The 9,901-nt window shown below is 37.5% G+C and overlaps 14 non-coding genes across 14 annotated transcripts; 7 read left to right on the top strand and 7 right to left on the bottom strand.

Annotated features, from left to right (window-relative positions):
* Positions 1-401: 401 nt before the first annotated feature.
* On the top strand, positions 402-482 carry Trnal-uag (transfer RNA leucine (anticodon UAG)). Its single transcript has one exon. It is a non-coding gene; the product is annotated as a tRNA-Leu (tRNA).
* Positions 483-1,251: 769 nt separating this feature from the next.
* Positions 1,252-1,366, bottom strand: Trnal-caa (transfer RNA leucine (anticodon CAA)). Its single transcript has 2 exons — positions 1,329-1,366; positions 1,252-1,297 (listed from the first exon to the last, which is right to left on the bottom strand). It is a non-coding gene; the product is annotated as a tRNA-Leu (tRNA).
* Positions 1,367-1,738: 372 nt separating this feature from the next.
* Positions 1,739-1,819, top strand: Trnal-uag (transfer RNA leucine (anticodon UAG)). Its single transcript has one exon. It is a non-coding gene; the product is annotated as a tRNA-Leu (tRNA).
* A 765-nt stretch (positions 1,820-2,584) lies between these two features.
* On the bottom strand, positions 2,585-2,699 carry Trnal-caa (transfer RNA leucine (anticodon CAA)). Its single transcript has 2 exons — positions 2,662-2,699; positions 2,585-2,630 (listed from the first exon to the last, which is right to left on the bottom strand). It is a non-coding gene; the product is annotated as a tRNA-Leu (tRNA).
* Positions 2,700-3,071: 372 nt separating this feature from the next.
* Trnal-uag (transfer RNA leucine (anticodon UAG)) lies at positions 3,072-3,152 on the top strand. Its single transcript has one exon. It is a non-coding gene; the product is annotated as a tRNA-Leu (tRNA).
* Positions 3,153-3,907: 755 nt separating this feature from the next.
* Trnal-caa (transfer RNA leucine (anticodon CAA)) lies at positions 3,908-4,022 on the bottom strand. The gene is made up of 2 exons: positions 3,985-4,022; positions 3,908-3,953 (listed from the first exon to the last, which is right to left on the bottom strand). It is a non-coding gene; the product is annotated as a tRNA-Leu (tRNA).
* A 372-nt stretch (positions 4,023-4,394) lies between these two features.
* On the top strand, positions 4,395-4,475 carry Trnal-uag (transfer RNA leucine (anticodon UAG)). The gene has a single exon. It is a non-coding gene; the product is annotated as a tRNA-Leu (tRNA).
* A 765-nt stretch (positions 4,476-5,240) lies between these two features.
* Trnal-caa (transfer RNA leucine (anticodon CAA)) lies at positions 5,241-5,355 on the bottom strand. Its single transcript has 2 exons — positions 5,318-5,355; positions 5,241-5,286 (listed from the first exon to the last, which is right to left on the bottom strand). It is a non-coding gene; the product is annotated as a tRNA-Leu (tRNA).
* Positions 5,356-5,727: 372 nt separating this feature from the next.
* Trnal-uag (transfer RNA leucine (anticodon UAG)) lies at positions 5,728-5,808 on the top strand. Its single transcript has one exon. It is a non-coding gene; the product is annotated as a tRNA-Leu (tRNA).
* A 785-nt stretch (positions 5,809-6,593) lies between these two features.
* On the bottom strand, positions 6,594-6,708 carry Trnal-caa (transfer RNA leucine (anticodon CAA)). Its single transcript has 2 exons — positions 6,671-6,708; positions 6,594-6,639 (listed from the first exon to the last, which is right to left on the bottom strand). It is a non-coding gene; the product is annotated as a tRNA-Leu (tRNA).
* Positions 6,709-7,927: 1,219 nt separating this feature from the next.
* On the bottom strand, positions 7,928-8,042 carry Trnal-caa (transfer RNA leucine (anticodon CAA)). Its single transcript has 2 exons — positions 8,005-8,042; positions 7,928-7,973 (listed from the first exon to the last, which is right to left on the bottom strand). It is a non-coding gene; the product is annotated as a tRNA-Leu (tRNA).
* A 372-nt stretch (positions 8,043-8,414) lies between these two features.
* Trnal-uag (transfer RNA leucine (anticodon UAG)) lies at positions 8,415-8,495 on the top strand. The gene has a single exon. It is a non-coding gene; the product is annotated as a tRNA-Leu (tRNA).
* Positions 8,496-9,263: 768 nt separating this feature from the next.
* Positions 9,264-9,378, bottom strand: Trnal-caa (transfer RNA leucine (anticodon CAA)). The gene is made up of 2 exons: positions 9,341-9,378; positions 9,264-9,309 (listed from the first exon to the last, which is right to left on the bottom strand). It is a non-coding gene; the product is annotated as a tRNA-Leu (tRNA).
* A 372-nt stretch (positions 9,379-9,750) lies between these two features.
* Positions 9,751-9,831, top strand: Trnal-uag (transfer RNA leucine (anticodon UAG)). Its single transcript has one exon. It is a non-coding gene; the product is annotated as a tRNA-Leu (tRNA).
* The last annotated feature ends 70 nt before the right edge of the window (positions 9,832-9,901 follow it).

The raw sequence follows: 9,901 nt of genomic DNA, 5'->3' as shown, positions 1-9,901 counted from the left end.
GGCGCCTTAGACCACTCGGCCAACCTGACATGACAACAATTTGGCTAATTTTAATAGTTAACCATCGTCTAAGGTACGGAAAACATTATAACTGAATAACTTGTACTTTTGGATTTTTATTAAATTCGTAATTGGCGCATTTTAGGATTTGAGGAATTTTTTCAACATCTCTAACCTTTTTTTCATCTGTCAAATGAACGTTTTATATGATTACTCAAAATTGTTCCACATGAAATTGAACATGGGCAAATCATTTCGTCTCACTTTCTTTTATTCCCTAAGCCCCCAATTCTCACTTGAACACTTCCCACTAGAACCATATAGGGCAAACTAAACAAACCAACATTTTTTTTCACAAAGCCAGTTGACAAATACATAAAATATCAGCAGAAAAGTCGTAAGGTAGCGTGGCCGAGCGGTCTAAGGCGCTGGTTTTAGGCACCAGTCTCATTGAGGCGTGGGTTCGAATCCCACCGCTGCCAAGAATTTTTTACTGAACAATTCAATTTTTCTATCCAAAAGACTCTTTCCAACCCTGTCGATTTTTTACAGAGAGAGAGAGAGAGAGAGAGAGAGAGAGAGAGAGAGAGAGAGAGAGAGAGAGAGAGCTAAGAACACGGACGAGGTTTTTTTTTTTTTAAAGAATTCCTACAAATGAACGATAATGAATATTACCTGTTTCCAACTGACTACGAATTGCGAATTATCTACTTTCATGCACTTGATGCTTTCAGTCAGTACCTACATTTTTTTCCGTTTGCATTTTGGACACACCAGTCGGCTACACATTTGCACGGACTTCATGCGTATTGAACGGTGGTTGGGAAAATCCAATCACAAACTTTAAAACAAACATGAAGTTAATTCAGTGTTCTTTGGGAAACAATAACATTCAAGAGTGAACAATTTCTTCTTCCGCCCTAAAAACTCACTCCTCCGTTTTAACGTCCTACCCACTATGTGAAATCTATTTTTGATAATTGAGGATGAATTTCATTTGGCTCTTTGCTCAAACTGAGTTTACATGAGCTATTTTCAATCCACTGATGGTTCAGCAATTGATAACCTTACTAAATTATGACACTCTGATTTGGACAAGAAAGTATAACATGAATGTCGCATATGAGGGTTTTTCTCTTTCGTAATAGCTTTTACTATATACTAAATGTTTAACCGTTAACAAATTCGCAAAAGACCATTTCATGAAACCATGTTACAAATGAAGTGTAGAAAGTGATCAAAAATATATGGTGTCAGATGTGGGATTCGAACCCACGCCCACATTCGTGGACCAGAACACTCATTCCCACGAATGGGAAGGTATTAACCTTGAGTCTGGCGCCTTAGACCACTCGGCCAACCTGACATGACAACAATTTGGCTAATTTTAATAGTTAACCATCGTCTAAGGTACGGAAAACATTATAACTGAATAACTTGTACTTTTGGATTTTTATTAAATTCGTAATTGGCGCATTTTAGGATTTGAGGAATTTTTTCAACATCTCTAACCTTTTTTTCATCTGTCAAATGAACGTTTTATATGATTACTCAAAATTGTTCCACATGAAATTGAACATGGGCAAATCATTTCGTCTCACTTTCTTTTATTCCCTAAGCCCCCAATTCTCACTTGAACACTTCCCACTAGAACCATATAGGGCAAACTAAACAAACCAACATTTTTTTTCACAAAGCCAGTTGACAAATACATAAAATATCAGCAGAAAAGTCGTAAGGTAGCGTGGCCGAGCGGTCTAAGGCGCTGGTTTTAGGCACCAGTCTCATTGAGGCGTGGGTTCGAATCCCACCGCTGCCAAGAATTTTTTACTGAACAATTCAATTTTTCTATCCAAAAGACTCTTTCCAACCCTGTCGATTTTTTACAGAGAGAGAGAGAGAGAGAGAGAGAGAGAGAGAGAGAGAGAGAGAGAGAGAGAGCTAAGAACACGGACGAGGTTTTTTTTTTTTTAAAGAATTCCTACAAATGAACGATAATGAATATTACCTGTTTCCAACTGACTACGAATTGCGAATTATCTACTTTCATGCACTTGATGCTTTCAGTCAGTACCTACATTTTTTTCCGTTTGCATTTTGGACACACCAGTCGGCTACACATTTGCACGGACTTCATGCGTATTGAACGGTGGTTGGGAAAATCCAATCACAAACTTTAAAACAAACATGAAGTTAATTCAGTGTTCTTTGGGAAACAATAACATTCAAGAGTGAACAATTTCTTCTTCCGCCCTAAAAACTCACTCCTCCGTTTTAACGTCCTACCCACTATGTGAAATCTATTTTTGATAATTGAGGATGAATTTCATTTGGCTCTTTGCTCAAACTGAGTTTACATGAGCTATTTTCAATCCACTGATGGTTCAGCAATTGATAACCTTACTAAATTATGACACTCTGATTTGGACAAGAAAGTATAACATGAATGTCGCATATGAGGGTTTTTCTCTTTCGTAATAGCTTTTACTATATACTAAATGTTTAACCGTTAACAAATTCGCAAAAGACCATTTCATGAAACCATGTTACAAATGAAGTGTAGAAAGTGATCAAAAATATATGGTGTCAGATGTGGGATTCGAACCCACGCCCACATTCGTGGACCAGAACACTCATTCCCACGAATGGGAAGGTATTAACCTTGAGTCTGGCGCCTTAGACCACTCGGCCAACCTGACATGACAACAATTTGGCTAATTTTAATAGTTAACCATCGTCTAAGGTACGGAAAACATTATAACTGAATAACTTGTACTTTTGGATTTTTATTAAATTCGTAATTGGCGCATTTTAGGATTTGAGGAATTTTTTCAACATCTCTAACCTTTTTTTCATCTGTCAAATGAACGTTTTATATGATTACTCAAAATTGTTCCACATGAAATTGAACATGGGCAAATCATTTCGTCTCACTTTCTTTTATTCCCTAAGCCCCCAATTCTCACTTGAACACTTCCCACTAGAACCATATAGGGCAAACTAAACAAACCAACATTTTTTTTCACAAAGCCAGTTGACAAATACATAAAATATCAGCAGAAAAGTCGTAAGGTAGCGTGGCCGAGCGGTCTAAGGCGCTGGTTTTAGGCACCAGTCTCATTGAGGCGTGGGTTCGAATCCCACCGCTGCCAAGAATTTTTTACTGAACAATTCAATTTTTCTATCCAAAAGACTCTTTCCAACCCTGTCGATTTTTTACAGAGAGAGAGAGAGAGAGAGAGAGAGAGAGAGAGAGAGAGAGAGCTAAGAACACGGACGAGGTTTTTTTTTTTTTAAAGAATTCCTACAAATGAACGATAATGAATATTACCTGTTTCCAACTGACTACGAATTGCGAATTATCTACTTTCATGCACTTGATGCTTTCAGTCAGTACCTACATTTTTTTCCGTTTGCATTTTGGACACACCAGTCGGCTACACATTTGCACGGACTTCATGCGTATTGAACGGTGGTTGGGAAAATCCAATCACAAACTTTAAAACAAACATGAAGTTAATTCAGTGTTCTTTGGGAAACAATAACATTCAAGAGTGAACAATTTCTTCTTCCGCCCTAAAAACTCACTCCTCCGTTTTAACGTCCTACCCACTATGTGAAATCTATTTTTGATAATTGAGGATGAATTTCATTTGGCTCTTTGCTCAAACTGAGTTTACATGAGCTATTTTCAATCCACTGATGGTTCAGCAATTGATAACCTTACTAAATTATGACACTCTGATTTGGACAAGAAAGTATAACATGAATGTCGCATATGAGGGTTTTTCTCTTTCGTAATAGCTTTTACTATATACTAAATGTTTAACCGTTAACAAATTCGCAAAAGACCATTTCATGAAACCATGTTACAAATGAAGTGTAGAAAGTGATCAAAAATATATGGTGTCAGATGTGGGATTCGAACCCACGCCCACATTCGTGGACCAGAACACTCATTCCCACGAATGGGAAGGTATTAACCTTGAGTCTGGCGCCTTAGACCACTCGGCCAACCTGACATGACAACAATTTGGCTAATTTTAATAGTTAACCATCGTCTAAGGTACGGAAAACATTATAACTGAATAACTTGTACTTTTGGATTTTTATTAAATTCGTAATTGGCGCATTTTAGGATTTGAGGAATTTTTTCAACATCTCTAACCTTTTTTTCATCTGTCAAATGAACGTTTTATATGATTACTCAAAATTGTTCCACATGAAATTGAACATGGGCAAATCATTTCGTCTCACTTTCTTTTATTCCCTAAGCCCCCAATTCTCACTTGAACACTTCCCACTAGAACCATATAGGGCAAACTAAACAAACCAACATTTTTTTTCACAAAGCCAGTTGACAAATACATAAAATATCAGCAGAAAAGTCGTAAGGTAGCGTGGCCGAGCGGTCTAAGGCGCTGGTTTTAGGCACCAGTCTCATTGAGGCGTGGGTTCGAATCCCACCGCTGCCAAGAATTTTTTACTGAACAATTCAATTTTTCTATCCAAAAGACTCTTTCCAACCCTGTCGATTTTTTACAGAGAGAGAGAGAGAGAGAGAGAGAGAGAGAGAGAGAGAGAGAGAGAGAGAGAGCTAAGAACACGGACGAGGTTTTTTTTTTTTTAAAGAATTCCTACAAATGAACGATAATGAATATTACCTGTTTCCAACTGACTACGAATTGCGAATTATCTACTTTCATGCACTTGATGCTTTCAGTCAGTACCTACATTTTTTTCCGTTTGCATTTTGGACACACCAGTCGGCTACACATTTGCACGGACTTCATGCGTATTGAACGGTGGTTGGGAAAATCCAATCACAAACTTTAAAACAAACATGAAGTTAATTCAGTGTTCTTTGGGAAACAATAACATTCAAGAGTGAACAATTTCTTCTTCCGCCCTAAAAACTCACTCCTCCGTTTTAACGTCCTACCCACTATGTGAAATCTATTTTTGATAATTGAGGATGAATTTCATTTGGCTCTTTGCTCAAACTGAGTTTACATGAGCTATTTTCAATCCACTGATGGTTCAGCAATTGATAACCTTACTAAATTATGACACTCTGATTTGGACAAGAAAGTATAACATGAATGTCGCATATGAGGGTTTTTCTCTTTCGTAATAGCTTTTACTATATACTAAATGTTTAACCGTTAACAAATTCGCAAAAGACCATTTCATGAAACCATGTTACAAATGAAGTGTAGAAAGTGATCAAAAATATATGGTGTCAGATGTGGGATTCGAACCCACGCCCACATTCGTGGACCAGAACACTCATTCCCACGAATGGGAAGGTATTAACCTTGAGTCTGGCGCCTTAGACCACTCGGCCAACCTGACATGACAACAATTTGGCTAATTTTAATAGTTAACCATCGTCTAAGGTACGGAAAACATTATAACTGAATAACTTGTACTTTTGGATTTTTATTAAATTCGTAATTGGCGCATTTTAGGATTTGAGGAATTTTTTCAACATCTCTAACCTTTTTTTCATCTGTCAAATGAACGTTTTATATGATTACTCAAAATTGTTCCACATGAAATTGAACATGGGCAAATCATTTCGTCTCACTTTCTTTTATTCCCTAAGCCCCCAATTCTCACTTGAACACTTCCCACTAGAACCATATAGGGCAAACTAAACAAACCAACATTTTTTTTCACAAAGCCAGTTGACAAATACATAAAATATCAGCAGAAAAGTCGTAAGGTAGCGTGGCCGAGCGGTCTAAGGCGCTGGTTTTAGGCACCAGTCTCATTGAGGCGTGGGTTCGAATCCCACCGCTGCCAAGAATTTTTTACTGAACAATTCAATTTTTCTATCCAAAAGACTCTTTCCAACCCTGTCGATTTTTTACAGAGAGAGAGAGAGAGAGAGAGAGAGAGAGAGAGAGAGAGAGAGAGAGAGAGAGAGAGAGAGAGAGAGAGAGAGCTAAGAACACGGACGAGGTTTTTTTTTTTTTAAAGAATTCCTACAAATGAACGATAATGAATATTACCTGTTTCCAACTGACTACGAATTGCGAATTATCTACTTTCATGCACTTGATGCTTTCAGTCAGTACCTACATTTTTTTCCGTTTGCATTTTGGACACACCAGTCGGCTACACATTTGCACGGACTTCATGCGTATTGAACGGTGGTTGGGAAAATCCAATCACAAACTTTAAAACAAACATGAAGTTAATTCAGTGTTCTTTGGGAAACAATAACATTCAAGAGTGAACAATTTCTTCTTCCGCCCTAAAAACTCACTCCTCCGTTTTAACGTCCTACCCACTATGTGAAATCTATTTTTGATAATTGAGGATGAATTTCATTTGGCTCTTTGCTCAAACTGAGTTTACATGAGCTATTTTCAATCCACTGATGGTTCAGCAATTGATAACCTTACTAAATTATGACACTCTGATTTGGACAAGAAAGTATAACATGAATGTCGCATATGAGGGTTTTTCTCTTTCGTAATAGCTTTTACTATATACTAAATGTTTAACCGTTAACAAATTCGCAAAAGACCATTTCATGAAACCATGTTACAAATGAAGTGTAGAAAGTGATCAAAAATATATGGTGTCAGATGTGGGATTCGAACCCACGCCCACATTCGTGGACCAGAACACTCATTCCCACGAATGGGAAGGTATTAACCTTGAGTCTGGCGCCTTAGACCACTCGGCCAACCTGACATGACAACAATTTGGCTAATTTTAATAGTTAACCATCGTCTAAGGTACGGAAAACATTATAACTGAATAACTTGTACTTTTGGATTTTTATTAAATTCGTAATTGGCGCATTTTAGGATTTGAGGAATTTTTTCAACATCTCTAACCTTTTTTTCATCTGTCAAATGAACGTTTTATATGATTACTCAAAATTGTTCCACATGAAATTGAACATGGGCAAATCATTTCGTCTCACTTTCTTTTATTCCCTAAGCCCCCAATTCTCACTTGAACACTTCCCACTAGAACCATATAGGGCAAACTAAACAAACCAACATTTTTTTTCACAAAGCCAGTTGACAAATACATAAAATATCAGCAGAAAAGTCGTAAGGTAGCGTGGCCGAGCGGTCTAAGGCGCTGGTTTTAGGCACCAGTCTCATTGAGGCTGCTGCCAAGAATTTTTTACTGAACAATTCAATTTTTCTATCCAAAAGACTCTTTCCAACCCTGTCGATTTTTTACAGAGAGAGAGAGAGAGAGAGAGAGAGAGAGAGAGAGAGAGAGAGAGAGAGAGAGAGAGAGAGAGAGAGAGAGAGCTAAGAACACGGACGAGGTTTTTTTTTTTAAAGAATTCCTACAAATGAACGATAATGAATATTACCTGTTTCCAACTGACTACGAATTGCGAATTATCTACTTTCATGCACTTGATGCTTTCAGTCAGTACCTACATTTTTTTCCGTTTGCATTTTGGACACACCAGTCGGCTACACATTTGCACGGACTTCATGCGTATTGAACGGTGGTTGGGAAAATCCAATCACAAACTTTAAAACAAACATGAAGTTAATTCAGTGTTCTTTGGGAAACAATAACATTCAAGAGTGAACAATTTCTTCTTCCGCCCTAAAAACTCACTCCTCCGTTTTAACGTCCTACCCACTATGTGAAATCTATTTTTGATAATTGAGGATGAATTTCATTTGGCTCTTTGCTCAAACTGAGTTTACATGAGCTATTTTCAATCCACTGATGGTTCAGCAATTGATAACCTTACTAAATTATGACACTCTGATTTGGACAAGAAAGTATAACATGAATGTCGCATATGAGGGTTTTTCTCTTTCGTAATAGCTTTTACTATATACTAAATGTTTAACCGTTAACAAATTCGCAAAAGACCATTTCATGAAACCATGTTACAAATGAAGTGTAGAAAGTGATCAAAAATATATGGTGTCAGATGTGGGATTCGAACCCACGCCCACATTCGTGGACCAGAACACTCATTCCCACGAATGGGAAGGTATTAACCTTGAGTCTGGCGCCTTAGACCACTCGGCCAACCTGACATGACAACAATTTGGCTAATTTTAATAGTTAACCATCGTCTAAGGTACGGAAAACATTATAACTGAATAACTTGTACTTTTGGATTTTTATTAAATTCGTAATTGGCGCATTTTAGGATTTGAGGAATTTTTTCAACATCTCTAACCTTTTTTTCATCTGTCAAATGAACGTTTTATATGATTACTCAAAATTGTTCCACATGAAATTGAACATGGGCAAATCATTTCGTCTCACTTTCTTTTATTCCCTAAGCCCCCAATTCTCACTTGAACACTTCCCACTAGAACCATATAGGGCAAACTAAACAAACCAACATTTTTTTTCACAAAGCCAGTTGACAAATACATAAAATATCAGCAGAAAAGTCGTAAGGTAGCGTGGCCGAGCGGTCTAAGGCGCTGGTTTTAGGCACCAGTCTCATTGAGGCGTGGGTTCGAATCCCACCGCTGCCAAGAATTTTTTACTGAACAATTCAATTTTTCTATCCAAAAGACTCTTTCCAACCCTGTCGATTTTTTACAGAGAGAGAGAGAGAGAGAGAGAGAGAGAGAGAGAGAGAGAGAGAGAGAGAGAGAGAGCTAAGAACACGGACGAGGTTTTTTTTTTTTAAAGAATTCCTACAAATGAACGATAATGAATATTACCTGTTTCCAACTGACTACGAATTGCGAATTATCTACTTTCATGCACTTGATGCTTTCAGTCAGTACCTACATTTTTTTCCGTTTGCATTTTGGACACACCAGTCGGCTACACATTTGCACGGACTTCATGCGTATTGAACGGTGGTTGGGAAAATCCAATCACAAACTTTAAAACAAACATGAAGTTAATTCAGTGTTCTTTGGGAAACAATAACATTCAAGAGTGAACAATTTCTTCTTCCGCCCTAAAAACTCACTCCTCCGTTTTAACGTCCTACCCACTATGTGAAATCTATTTTTGATAATTGAGGATGAATTTCATTTGGCTCTTTGCTCAAACTGAGTTTACATGAGCTATTTTCAATCCACTGATGGTTCAGCAATTGATAACCTTACTAAATTATGACACTCTGATTTGGACAAGAAAGTATAACATGAATGTCGCATATGAGGGTTTTTCTCTTTCGTAATAGCTTTTACTATATACTAAATGTTTAACCGTTAACAAATTCGCAAAAGACCATTTCATGAAACCATGTTACAAATGAAGTGTAGAAAGTGATCAAAAATATATGGTGTCAGATGTGGGATTCGAACCCACGCCCACATTCGTGGACCAGAACACTCATTCCCACGAATGGGAAGGTATTAACCTTGAGTCTGGCGCCTTAGACCACTCGGCCAACCTGACATGACAACAATTTGGCTAATTTTAATAGTTAACCATCGTCTAAGGTACGGAAAACATTATAACTGAATAACTTGTACTTTTGGATTTTTATTAAATTCGTAATTGGCGCATTTTAGGATTTGAGGAATTTTTTCAACATCTCTAACCTTTTTTTCATCTGTCAAATGAACGTTTTATATGATTACTCAAAATTGTTCCACATGAAATTGAACATGGGCAAATCATTTCGTCTCACTTTCTTTTATTCCCTAAGCCCCCAATTCTCACTTGAACACTTCCCACTAGAACCATATAGGGCAAACTAAACAAACCAACATTTTTTTTCACAAAGCCAGTTGACAAATACATAAAATATCAGCAGAAAAGTCGTAAGGTAGCGTGGCCGAGCGGTCTAAGGCGCTGGTTTTAGGCACCAGTCTCATTGAGGCGTGGGTTCGAATCCCACCGCTGCCAAGAATTTTTTACTGAACAATTCAATTTTTCTATCCAAAAGACTCTTTCCAACCCTGTCGATTTTTTACAG

Source organism: Mytilus edulis, unplaced genomic scaffold (genome assembly GCF_963676685.1).
Source record: "Mytilus edulis unplaced genomic scaffold, xbMytEdul2.2 SCAFFOLD_530, whole genome shotgun sequence".
NCBI lineage: Eukaryota > Metazoa > Mollusca > Bivalvia > Mytilida > Mytilidae > Mytilus > Mytilus edulis.
Note: the sequence above shows the minus strand (reverse complement) of the source record. Positions and strands in the feature narration are given on the sequence as shown.